We start from the raw sequence: 14,132 nt of genomic DNA, 5'->3' as shown, positions 1-14,132 counted from the left end.
AAGGAAATGCACGCAAACATCGTCATCGTCATCATGTTATTGCTTGAGTGTCCGTGAGTATGTGAGGGACCCCGCTGTGATTCAGGGGGAGGGGGGGATATATTTATTAGAACAAAGAAAAAAAAGGGAGGAAAGGTCAGCCAAACAGGACGTCGGCTTGCTATTCCGCAAAGAAAAAAGAAAAGTAAATGAAAGAAGAATAAAATAAATAAAAGAAAGGAAAAGAATTAGGAAATAAAGGATAAACAAACGGTGAAAGAAGGATGAGATAGATGAAAGACTAAGATGACCTTTAAAAAAGATGACTAACAAACGGTGAAAGAAGGATGAGAGAGATGAAAGAAAAAAGATAACTTAAAAAAAGATTAGGTTAATGCGTTGAGGGTGAGGGTGGGGCACTGACGAATGAGATGGCACGACTTGTGTTCACAGGCTGTTCATGATGTTTCGATTCAAAGTTCGCAATTGCAATACACCTCTTGCAATGAAGCAGGTAGGTTGGTACACATGGTAGGTTGCTGAAACCTCCAAGGGTTTATCATATTTTACTAATTTACTAACTAACTAACTCATCACGTGACACATAACGACATTGAGTTTCACGGATCATCGTGTTTGAGAAACAGGCACTTCATTCCATATATGGGGAACAGCGAAGGCCTTCCCGCGGGTCACCTCCATCTTCCATACGGAATACTCCATAAGGAGCATTTCATAAGGAACAGCGACGGCCTTCCCTCTCGCGAGTCACCTCCACCTTGGCTACCGTTGAATGCCTTCTCGAAAGCAGTCGTGAGGAACGCCAAGATGGTATGAATGATACGTAACCATCTGGACGGGGATAGAACCCCTTTATCGCGATCGTATTCAACGACCTTTGCGTGAGATATTTGCATTCGATGGCCTCGCAATCTCACTCTCGCTGGCGAGATCATTGAAGCAAACAGAAAATATTGTGGAGAACATCGAATGTAGCGTCGCGCGTCACCAAGACACGGAAAAGGCCCGTCCTACATATGTATACATAAGATGCGCGTATAAGTATGAATATACGCCTCCCTTATCCGGAGTCATGTCTATCCGGATTTCTATCCGGATGTCTATCGGATGTCTATCCCATATCCGGAGTCATGTCTATAGTCTCCCTTATCCGGACAACTCGGGAGTCGTCCGTTTTCGTCGGGATAACGAATTTCTGGATAAGCCAATCGAGCAAACTTCCAGAGAAACACGAAAATTTAGGAGACCTCTTTATTGCCCCAGAAGAAAAAAAAACAAAAAAAAAAACAAGGAACACATTGCCTCTGATAACCGTTACCGCAAAAAGCCATGCATAGTGAGCTGCAACTAGTAAGCATCTGTGACACGTTCTGCGCGCGTGTGTGTGTGTGTTAGCACCGCGATGCAACTGTAGCTATAAGCGGCGTTCTGTGACACCTTTCTTCTTCTCTCCTAATAAATATATCGCCCCCCCACACACGGAAGCACTACAACAACTACATGAATGGCGATGGGGTGAGGCGTTATATACCACTGTTATGCACTGCTTACACTGTACATATCATCAGGTTAATGTAATAAATTTTCTTTATATATATATATATATATATATCGCAACAATAGAGGCAGCCCAACCCAACCGAAAGCACCGAGAAACCTTTAAGGACGTCTATACCGAGAAGAACTATCACTACGCGAGATTCATATTTATTTCCCTTATATAAAATAGTGGAAATACCTCCGAAACTGAGAACTACCTGCTCATGGACACTTAAAGGAGCGAACAGAAAAACAAAGAAAAACACTGCCGGCAAGAAAACAGATAGAGATGAAGGAGTAAAGCGAGACGAGTGCCGGGTCACACAGCACTTCCAGTACATACTCGTGCTCTGCAGGAAGTGGACCAGATGAAGTTTCTGCACAGCCGGTGAATAGGAGAACAGGTTTGACGCGGAAGGGGTAATGTACATAATGTAGCTATAATCGACTAAGCGGTTGTCTTGCCCATCGCTTCACAGGTCGACAAGGCACGCAGGATGACAAAGACGGTATGCGTAGAGAGGAATGGCTGGAGAGAACGCCATCGGATATACAGCTGGGAAGAGTAAAAGTGAAAGTATGTACAAGGGAAAGTAGAAGGCAATGGTGCAATTACCGATTACTCTTCTTGGGTATGAGACGGTTCCAATTTATATTTTTTAGTTGCCTGTTAGCGCCGCAAATCAACTGTGGCTATGAACGCCGTAGAGATGGAGAGAGCACAGGAAGGAGTGGGGGACAGGGGAGTTAGTGTGCGTCCTAGACCGACTTCAAAGGCAACAGTGCCGACATTCGTCTGGAAGGTCTTCGGAAGACCCAGGGAAAATCTCAGACAACGCAGCCGGTGGTAGGATTCGAACCTACCACCTCTCAGTCTTCAGCACGACCTTGGCTACCACCCAACGACACTCGTCCCAAGTTCTTTCGGACCGTAACTCACCTTTACAGCTCTATATTCCAGACCTGTGTCACAAAACGTGTTTCAGTGAGCGTCCATGGAGTTTGGTGGATCTTTCTTTCTTTCCGTTTTGTTTTTGTTGTAATCGCGCACTGAGTCATGCTGTGTTCCCTGGTCAAACGGAAGTCAAGACAAGTAATATCGCGGCGTCACTCCGCATGTTTCCGAAGGATCCGAAAAAAAAGATGTGCCCGGGATGATGTTGTTGTTGTTTTTAAGTGCCCGGGATGTCTCAACGGCGGGGCGCGGTTCCAACGCTATTTGAACAAGGTTTGGCTGATTCGTCGTAAATGCCTTTCACGAATTCGGGTGCTATACCAATACATTCCTCCCCGGTTATGTGCTTAATGTAAACGGAAGTTTCTTTACAACATTGCGCTACATGACCACACTATATACGAAGAATGTAAAGATGCCGTCATTCACGTAATCGCTTTCCACACTCTAACGAAGCGGCTTACGGACGCAGTCCGTTCACCCCTGCCGTAAATGATTGGGTGGACCTTTTCTATACCCTCCGGGCTGTTGACCCACAATGCCCGTGAACCTTCAACACGTCATCGCTAACCCGTTAAATACCATGCTAATGATGATGACGGTGCTCAGAAGAAGGACAGTCTCTCTTCGAAATATCGGCGGCTCCCGTCCTGAGGCACTTCCCTTCGCATTTCCTCATCGGTTCCCTGGATTTTCTACCCTTCTATATACGAGGGATATATATCACCATCTACCACTCATTTTATATGTCTATTCACCATTTTTCAGCATTTTACCGTGGACAGCGTACACTCTCAGACTAAAGGGTGGAGCAGTTACACCTTTTAGGAGATAATAGCTGTCGCATATGTTGTGCCTAAAAGGTTGCAAAGTTCTACCTGCTACCTACGAATGATAGGGTTACCGATAGGGTTAGCGAGGGGGGCGTACGCCTTTTTGTATCAATTTAGATGCATATGATAATTGCTTTTACCACCCTTTTACATCCTTTATTACACGCTATGTTGACGTATGTGGTAACTATAGAAGTTACCACCTTTTCACGCCCTTTTTCTTAGAGTGTACTTTCAGCTTGCCCAAGTACCTGATATGGCTTGTAGCATTTCTGATGTTAAGAATATTTATTTATTTATTTATTCAAGATACCGCAATACCCATAGACGAATACCCAATAGCACTCCATGTCAAAACACAAAATTAGCCGCCAAACTATATTAAAAAAAAAAACGGCGACTGGTACGTATCCGAAACGTCATTACTTGCATTATTGCATTGCATTATTGCATTATTAACTGCGCTGCATTACTTAGTTGGAGTCGTCTCGCTCACAAGGAATTTCTGGCGTGTCAAATTAACAGTAATCTAAAAGGTTGAATACGCAGAAGCGCGTTTATGGAGCACGTGCTCATAAATAACTGGCCCATTCCTGTAATAAACCAGACAGCATTCTTTCTTTGTTTTTTGTTTTGCAATAAACCTATATCCCCCCCCCCCAGACAGCATTGATGACATGCATCGGTTTCTAACTAACACGGAGGGGGGGTATATTTATTAGACGAAGGGGGAAAAAAACTGGGGAAAGGTAACTAACACGGGTTGTATGGAGTTTTAACCAAAATCGGCTACATGCTCGAGTATGCCCGGAAGCAGACTTTATACCATGGCCTGAGAATAGCGAAGTACGCTCAAATGTATGATTGCGTTTCGCTTGGAGATTGAGATTAGAAACAGCGTTAGTATGTCGCAGTACTGCCTACATTCCAACGGAATAAGCGGAAGCGATGCAGGAAGTTGGACGGGGCGATCGGTATCAATATTCTGTGGTTCCCATAAATATAAGCGGGAGTCTTCCTAAAATAGGTGAGCGAGTTCGTTGAGTATGCGCGATGGTGTAGCTTGCGACAAACAAATCTGCATGCCGCCGCATGATTAAGCGTTGCGTAGCCATTAATACACCGGGCTTCAATTTAGCTTGCAGAAACAACGCGAATGTCGATTTGATTTGATTTGATTTTATATTTATCTGGCGCAAGATCAAGCTGCGCCGAAGTATAGTAACGCGAATGTCGAGTATCTTGATCTTTATTCCATTTCGATGAAATAATGTTCATGAGTGTCGAATGCTGGAAAATTAAGACATCAAATTAACTTACAGAATAGGTTGCCCCGTGTCCCTGAGGACCGATATGCATTTTGGTGTTTTGCATGCGTCGCTGCGTAATTAGCACATCGACTTGTTTATTCTATTCTTAATTCCTTTTTAATTGTGATTATTTAATTTCAGTATTGCTTCCCCACAAATAGTATCCGTACATCAGTTATGATGAAGAAAGAAGGAAGTCACTGAAAAAGGTTGAGGCTTTGTGTGTTTGTCCTTTCTTTTGTGTTCCAGCCTCAGAACACCAATTCCCATCGTGATCAATTATGATGTTCATTAACCATGTTTCAGAACGTCACAGTACGCATCTGAGAGTGTGGCATGAGGAGGGTCTTTACTAGTTCATGTTATTGGCCCCATGCGTCACACATTATACGCTCGTAATTTTTATTCGAATTACGTTAATTAACTAAGTCCATATATGACTAAGTCCACAATCGCTTCATCGTCGTTACCGTCGTTACAAGCTAACGAGTGGGGGAAATTCAAAAGGGCGGGCGGGAAATTTAAAAAGGTGGGCACGTGATAAAACACGTGCACGCGCTTCGCGTGATACGTGAAGGCCGTGGTACACGTCACGCGCAATGTGTCACGTGCCCACCTTTTTGAATTTCCCGCCACTCGTTAGCTCGTGTAACGACCGTAACGACGATGAAGAGATTAAGCCTCCAGGGAAGGTAACGATATCATTCGAGATGACGATTGGGTAGGAGCGTGCTATGCGGTGAAGTTCATTTCTAATATTTTGCTCTCCCCGACGAACTCATGCACCCTCTACGCATCTCCACCCTTCATCCTCTATCCTCCATCCATCCGTCTTTCTTATTTTTCTTTCTTTTATTTTTCGGGGGGGGGGGGCAGTAGTCGTGACGGCGCCCACTTCTGTGTGGCTTTTCTGTGTGGCCAACTACAGCGAGCCATTACCACCCCCCTCACTTCTAAGAGCGTATACCTAAGCCGTGTGCCTTCAAAGCTTCATTACATTCTGATTGATTGATTGACTGATTGATTTGTAAAATAAAAAGGTGTGTTATAGCTATGTTATCATATGTACATATATGACATTCTGCTTGCACGCCACTTCACTTCCACCTCTGCGGTCTAATTATCTCCTTCTCTCTTTCTTCATTTTTGCCTGCATGCAGTCGTATAGATGGCATACCAAGGATGCCGACCTGATGTAGATCATACGCGATTGTCAATGCTGATACTGTGTTCCGTAGCGCAATCTCATTGCCCGATTGACCGCGGTCCCTTTCCAACCCCCAACCCCTCTCCCTTGACTTCCGGAACTGTGTTATATGTTTGCATTGATAACGGTTTGCGATATCGTTTCCAATGGCATTTGATTACCTCGGAAAAACTTTGTCTGCCCTTCAAGCACGTCTTTTTATGCTTCTCATTCCATTTCACTTTCGCTGATTATTTGGGTTCACTGTATCACGGCAGAGACTGTAATAAAAAGAAAAACCTCCGCCGCACTTGGTGCACAGCAGCGCAACAATAAGTAGTGCTCATGTATCCATGTTTTTATGTCCCACGTTAGCGCCGCGAAGCAACTGCGGCTACGACCGGCGTATAGACGCGGACAGACAAAGAGAGGATAGCAGGAAGGATGGGGGACCAGGGGGAGTTTCCATGTATGCTAACATGTACGCTTAAATGTTTTATAGCCAACATGCAAACAATAAGTCAATATGTAAGGCAATAAGTCACAATCGCGTGGTATTTTATGCATTCGGTCACGACATGTATCGTTTGGACTGGCGCGTGATAACTGCTGTTTACAAACGGATTCGTATTCAAAATTCATGCCGATAACGCTGCTTCCTCTACGGCAACAGCAGAGGTCTACCAGTGAAGTTATAGTAGACTAGTTTACTTAATGTCTATTAGACACATATACATGTATACCAGTATATTATGTCGAAGGCGTTCGATAAAGTGATTCATTCATCACTACTGAAAAAGCTGGCTGCTTATGGCGTCAGCGTTGCACTAGTCGAATGGATCACAAGCTACCTGTCAGGTCTTACAAATTTTGTGCGAATATCTGGTATTCTGTCATCTCGGTATAGGGCTGAGTCTGGCGTGCCACAGGGGTCGAATCTAGGTCCATTACTTTTTATTGTCTTTGTGAACAACATGTTGCATGAGGTAAAATATACGCAGCGTCTTCAATATGCTAACGGCGCTAGCACGGAATAAAAAATAAAGAAAGAAAAAGGCAGTTACATTAGTGAACCATCGTGGAATTTTTCATGTTCTAAGCACCTCCGGCATTCGTAAGCAAAAATATGATTATATTATTATATAATGATTATATATGTTATTATATATATTTTATATATGTGTTATATATATATATATATATATATATATATATATATATACCGGGTGTTTCAGTTAAATCCCCAGGCTCAATAATTCGCGAACGGGTGCACCAATCCACGAACTTTACCACGATACCACCTACAAGCTGCACACCGTGTGAATCAGTGGGAGGCGCTTGTTATTAAAATAAAAATGCAAGTGAGTTTCGTAAAAAAAGCGTAACTCCTTAAGCAGGGCGCTGTCGACATTAAAATGGGTACTACCCCTTTTGGGACCTTCAGTGGACACCTTTTAGAGAAAAATCTGCCACCGAAGCGGTCGTTTGATGCAGTAATTAGTTGGTTTCGGTTTACATATTTTTGTCGCGGTTGGTCGCTGTGAAGCGCAAAAAGACGCTCTTTCACTCCCTTATTCACCAATGAATTACGTCGTTACACCAATGAATTACACCAATGAATTACGTCGTTTTGCGCTTCGCCGCGACCAGCCGCGACAAAAATACGTAAACCGAAACCAACTAATTACTGCAACAAATGACCCGCTTCGGTGGAAGATTTTTCTCTAAAAGGTGTCCACTGAAGGTCCCAAAAGGGGTAGTACCCATTTTAATGCCGATAGCGCCCTGCTTTAGAAGTTACGTTTTTTCACGAAACTCATTTGAATTTTTATTTAAATAATGAGCGCCTCCCACTCACATATACGGTGCGCAGCTTGTAGGTGGTATCGGACAGATACTTGTAAAAAAGAAAGTTCTTCGATTGGTGTACCCGTTCACGAATTATTTGGCCCGGGGATTTAACTGAAACACCCTCTATATGTATGTTAGTATATATATTATATTATGGTTATATTATTATGTTCCCCCAGCCTCAGAACATCAATTTCTCATGGTTATAAAGCCACGATAGCAATCGCTCAAGAAAACTAGACCAGCCCACAACGATCCATCGAAGTGCGCAAACACTTTCGCTGGGTGACCTTATGCCGTCATTTACGAATCAAACCTAAATGCCACTCACTTCCTCATTCCAGGGTTCAGTGCCTCTTTCATGACAGCATAAACACAGAGTTGACCAGATCGTTTCTCTGCTCAACTGCGCGACCGGAAGCACTTCCCGGAAGCAGAGGGCGTCAACTGACCGTGTTACTGTGTCTCCGATGGTCCGATTATGCAATGCCCGCTGTTCGGTCACGTGCTGTGACGGAAAACAAGTTCGCTTTTCCATTTTGTACAAGGTACGAATAATGCATGTTCAAACTGACACGACCCTCGTCGCGTTTTAAGCGGGAACTTTTCGTGCCACGCATGTGCCGATTGCGCTGGGCTTTTCACCAGCCACTATCTCTCTCATTGAGCATTGAACTGGATGTGGGCCGCGGTTTCTTCGAACATCAGACATCTCATAAAACGTAGAGGTCGGTTGAAAACGTATATTAGCCTCTTGTGTACAGAGTCAACGCAGCACGTCCGCGGGAACGGGACCAAAGGCTTGTCCGAGGATTTGAGTGTTTGAGCGTTTTGCTTTGCTTATTTTTCCCTTTATCTTGGTCGGGGTCGTCGTACGCCAGTCTTGTGCGTGTGAATACGCGCTGTGCCTCCCTCACCCAGCGGGTCGGGCAGAATGCACGGCTTCCTGTTCGGTAGCTTCCTTTCTGCCTGTCTTAAGTGAGGTCGGTCGGCGAAAACGTGAAATCCTTCATTCGTCTCTGACTGCACATTTGTGTAGCTTTAGATGGAACGAGACAAGCAAAGCGAAAAGGATATTGGACATCGATAGCTTTCTGGTAAGGCAAGATGGTCTTCTTGGTAACTGGTACGTTCGATAAATGTTCAAGCTCCAGGAGTGTCAGTCACGGACATCAATGTTCATAGCCAGAAATAGTAGCACTAGGTTCAAATCGGCGAATAAGACTGTTTTCATGTCTACATCTCGTCAAGCCATAAACTAGGGACGAGAAATAGGCGCCCCGTCACGACACCTCCGACGTTAGAGTACGACTTCCGACAGAGCCTGGTATTTTCAAGTAAACGGTACTTTTACATCGTAATGAACGAGTCAAGTGAACAGTCGTGAACGATACAGTCCTAGTTACTGAATACTGCTAAAAAAGTTGGTTCTGCTCATTTTTAACATCACCGTTAATTCCACTTTTTCGACAAAGGGCAAGGGTAAGTTGAGCAACTTGAGCTGAGCTCTCAGAGCATGTATTAACCTCATGCCTGTCCTGTAGAATACAACATCAAAATATGCGAAAGTACAAAAAGACAATATTGACCTAACATTTTTAATTCGTATTCTCATACTCTTCTCCGAAAATCCATCCCCCAGCACTGAATCTGCTCAGTGCTCTGGCCAGAAACGGAGATGCCCGTAAAGCTTGCTTCACGGCATGTGTTACGATACTGCAGAGAAGCGCGCTTTACGCGTTCCGCTCTCTCTTCCGTTTTCTCTGGGTGCTGGAGAACTAAAGTGATGCTCCATTTTTATGTAGCGCATTTTACGTATTCATAGGTGGCTTGGCACGGGGAACATACCACGAAGTCTACATTCATAAGAAGCATTTTCAGGCGTAAGGGAAAAAATTAGCTCATTGGCTGCACGTATAGCGTATAGCGTAGTCCTTTTATTGTGATATTAGACGGCACGAAACGATGCCGTGCGAAAGCGCGGGATTGGCGTCCTATATGCTCCACCAGTACAATCAGCTTACCGTGTATTCACACGAGCGACATTACCCCCAGAAGCGAAAAGCCTCATAGCTTTCTGCTGTCACGTGAACGCGAGCGCTCAACGCTCAACGTCGTGTCTTCACGTTCACTGCTAACCGTGGGGAATATCCAGCTACACAGTCACAAGATATTCCGTAGCAGACGACAGGAAAACACGCTGACAGCGTCGTCTGCAAGATGTCGTCTGCTAGGTGCGCAGGACGCCACTTCCGATATTCCGCACCGTGTGAATGCTCAACATAACACGGGACGGAACTTCGACTCTGTGTGCAGTGTTTTCGCTTTTTCTTCCACTAGAATCTTCCGTGAGGATGTCACTCGTGTGAATACACAGTTAAGGACGACGTTTAGTGCATTCAGCTTCGGACTTTTTCTCCTGTTTGGATATTTCTCTCTAATTGAGCTATGCTGGTAGATTCCCTGTGTAATACCCCTGTCAGACGGACTAATTCAGTGTCACTTTCAACGAGTGACACTTGTACCTATAGTGTCATTCGTGTGCTGTCACACGACATCTTGTAGTGACACTGGGCAAAAAGTGCCCCCTAACGATTTAGTGAGTTCCCCAAACTCACTTCGCTTCTCCTCGCCGAACCGAGTGCGTAGCCTCGACGGTGCAGGTAAAAATATTGAGAAAAATATTGCGTAGCCTCGACGGCGCCGTCGAGGCTACGCAATATTTTTCTCAATATTTTTACCTGCACCACAATGTCTGCGCAGACTTTGTGGTGCAGGTAAAAATATTGAGAAAAAGCGACGTGCCCCGACACTACAATATTTTTAAACAAGTATTTTCAACAGCGTGTTTATTTGATTTTAGTACAGTGTGACATTGTGCCGAAAAAAAAACATGTCATTACTCTCATTAACAGTCTGTGAAAACTTCGCGGTCTCTGCGATCTGGCGGCGACCATTTTTGTATGTGGCACATGTTTCAGGCCAGTTTGTTTCACGTTGGAAGAAGATTTGCAGCAAGTGTTTCTAAATGAAAGAGAAGCATTCTCAGGAAGGTACTGTGACGCACACCTAAAAAATTTGCCGCCGTTTATTCTTATCTATCGTAACTGCCATCATCGCTTAAGTGACACTTATTACTCAAGCCGTGTAGCAAGCACGCAGTGAAAGTGACATTCACTTGGCTGGGGTGCACTTCACGAAAATGACACTAAATTAGCCCATGTGACAGTGGTGTAAGATATGACTATGTTTCCTGATCACTTTCGAGTTCTGCGTCATTTCGCATGTAGGAGGAATAACAAGAGTACACGTTGCACAAAAAAAAGAAAAGAAAACGTTTAGAAAACTTGTTGTCGCTCTGTAAAGTGAAATTCCTTCCTTCCTTGAAATTGCTTGACAATGAAATTACTAAAATGAAATTACTTCAGCTTCCTTAAACCACACCAAAAATTACAAGGCCTTTTCATTTCATTTCATTTCATTTCATGTCGACTGAGCTCGCATGGATGAACCGTTTTCGCAAGAATTGTCCCCTACCAAATTAACACCTTCCTTTTGTAATTATTAGGAGTAGGATCCCTCTGGTAAATACAGTGATGCAAGTTTTTGGACAACCCATATTTGCATAAAGGACAGAAAGTCTGATTAAATGACCACGCCATAACTCAACTGTTACCGCGACATAAGGCGTAGGAGTTTTCAATAAATCTAATTTAAATGGTGTAGTACAAACTATGTATATTTTATTAAGACCTCTTCGCATCACTTCTCCCTTTTGCCACATATTATCGAACGCTTTCGAGACAGCAACAAATACATTACAACAACAAGTATTTGAAAGCTGTCATGCTCCAAAGAAGTACGAGAGAACAAAAGCGTCGGACCTCTCTTATCTCTTACGGCCAAAAGCACCAGACTGAAAATCGAAACCGCCGGAGCATGTGCCTTCCTTTTTTGTTCTATAGGCCCTTTTAAAAGTGTTCGTGCCATACAAGCATTGTCGACCGCAAAACATCGTTTAGCGGTTGCCATAGCTACGCATCTTCCGCAAGGCACACGGGTATCTCTCGTCTAAGTTGCACTTATTCCGCTGTATATATAGCCCCGGGCTCTAGGTCGGTCTCACCTGTTAGGAAGCGATAAACGGCTTCGGCAACAACGAGGCTCTATATAAATCCGCCTTTTATACGCATAACAGTGTTGTGAACAGAACCTTTTCCCCTGTGCGAAAGTGTTGCTTCGAGTGAAGACGATTGTAGTTAGTGGCATAAAGCACCGTGTCAGTGTGGCCACCTTGTGGATGTGTTAGTTGTGAGAGTGCATTACTCGGGACTCTTGTGAAGTGTAAAGTCTAACAAGGGGAGAGGTTGATTTATAAATTATACTTAAGTGTGTGGTTCCATACACTTTTTTTGACACTGTGGTTTTATGTGCCGCTGTGTTGGAATGCGTATAATTTCGACCACCGGGGGGTGGGGGGGGGGAGGATATGTTTAATAGAAAGAAAAGAGGAAATGTCAGGCAGGCTGATGCTGGCTTACTATTCCAAAAAGAAAGAACCTCCCGGGGTTCTTTAACGTGCAGCCAAGAGCAAGCGTTACGTCAGTTTGAGACTAATCACAGTGTCTTCTGACTTTTTTTTTTTTTTCGTTTGTATCATTACCATGGTACAGAACAGGCATGGATATATTTCATAAGAATTCAGTTTTGTCAGAGAGCCTGAAGCTTTAGGGTTTAACCCGTTTCTTCCCCGAATTTGCACCTCGAATTGAAGGTGGGCTCTTTGGGGTAAGACCCGATTTTTACCAGGCAAATTTCCCACACTGAAATGTCTGTAGGAATGCACACTGGCTTGTTTGACAGCAAGCGCAATTCAAGCATCACAATTTGCACCAAACCAGTACAGTTCGTTTGAGTAATAGAGTCCGATTTCTTCCCCGAAATTAGCATACTAGAAGTTCTTCCACCCGAATTCGTATGAATTTAGAGCACATGTTGATTTGCCCGATTTTTGCCCCCCGAATTGGGGAAAAAAATGTCTCCCGAAAACTTCAGGCTCTAGTCATTGACTGTGCTTTTCTTCTTTACCGAAGGGCAAACGCAGAAATCGATTGTGTAATCGCTCCTCGATTCATTTCAACGCGATGTTGATTTTTCTGTATCGGTGGTGTTCGATATATCGGTGCGTCGCCGTAGGGTATGTAGCTAAAGCGTATTTAACTACACGCAGTTAACCGGTTCCCGTACTTTTTTTCACATTGGATGACAAGCTTCCTCTTTCTCCCGCGGGGCACGGAAGCATATTTACTAATGGTAATATTGCATAATTGTATTTTTTTTTTCTTGTTGCCATTATTATGAGCACTTCATCTTCCGCATCAATTAAGTACTACCGTCAACGACCGCGTGGTTTTTGCTTTCGTTGTTTCGTTTCCTATGTTTACTTTTCTATTCTGCAAATTTATGCAGCATGTATTATGCTCTTTTCATAACTATCGTCTGCGCAAAAGAATATATACATATTTATCGATCTTTCAATTGTTTCTGATTTCTCGTTGTGCGTAGCGGTCTCTGTCCCCTTTTGATAGAGGGTACAGCCGTACAAGAACGTGCGGATGATGTCTTGTATGGAAATAGCGTGGTTATTCAACGGGTATTTTCTCTTTCCTCAGTTTTTATAACGGCTTGACTTCAACACGATTGCGTGTCGATCTAAAACTATGACATTTGACAACTACGAATCTGTTCTTCTCTCTCTCTATCTTTATTTATTCTTTTTTTTTTTTTTTGCTTTACTGTTTACCACTACTTCGTTTATGTTTCAGCGCCTGGCAAGCTTGAGGATGGTTGCTCAATTATGGACGCGTTGTTAAGACTCGATAAAATGCGCGAAAAATGCCATAACGAACTTGGCACTCTCTGTAGTCCTTATAAAATATGTCAGTTGTGTTTCTGAAGTACTGCGGCGCCATGGGAGCACTGAATCCTCAGCAACGTGGTTGTGCATTGGTGACTGGTAGACTTCGCAGTGAACGTCGTATAGAGAACACCCCCCTCTAACACTTTGATCTCCCCGGCGACTCACGCACCCTCTACGCATCTCCACTCTTCATCCTCTATCCTCCATCGGTCTTTTTTTTTCTTCTCTTTTTTTCTTTTTTGCTATAGTCGTGACGACGCCCACTTACAACGGCGAGCCGATCCTGCCATTACCCTCCCCCCCCCCCCCCCTTGTACAGAGAAGTCAAATCATTCTCGTATCGGGTCTTCCTTTATGTCGTTCTGCAGCTATCATTGCGGTGCGTGTGTGCTCAGCTGTGACCGACCCTTCATTATCCAACGTACGCGCTTCAGTCCTCCACTCTATCCCCGAAATGCACCTGAGTATACACGCCTGTCTATACTTCATCTTCTGCTAGCTCTTCTCTAATGAACCTTATTATTATATTATCGAAGTA

At 43.8% G+C, this 14,132-nt stretch overlaps 1 protein-coding gene across 1 annotated transcript in view; it reads right to left on the bottom strand.

Annotated features, from left to right (window-relative positions):
* The window catches only part of LOC135367795 (nose resistant to fluoxetine protein 6-like), an 87,923-nt gene that overhangs the window by 72,485 nt on the left and 1,306 nt on the right, over nt 1-14,132 (bottom strand). The window lies entirely within an intron of this gene.

This window comes from Ornithodoros turicata, chromosome 9, assembly GCF_037126465.1.
Source record: "Ornithodoros turicata isolate Travis chromosome 9, ASM3712646v1, whole genome shotgun sequence".
NCBI lineage: Eukaryota > Metazoa > Arthropoda > Arachnida > Ixodida > Argasidae > Ornithodoros > Ornithodoros turicata.
This window is presented reverse-complemented; position numbering and strand designations above follow the sequence as displayed.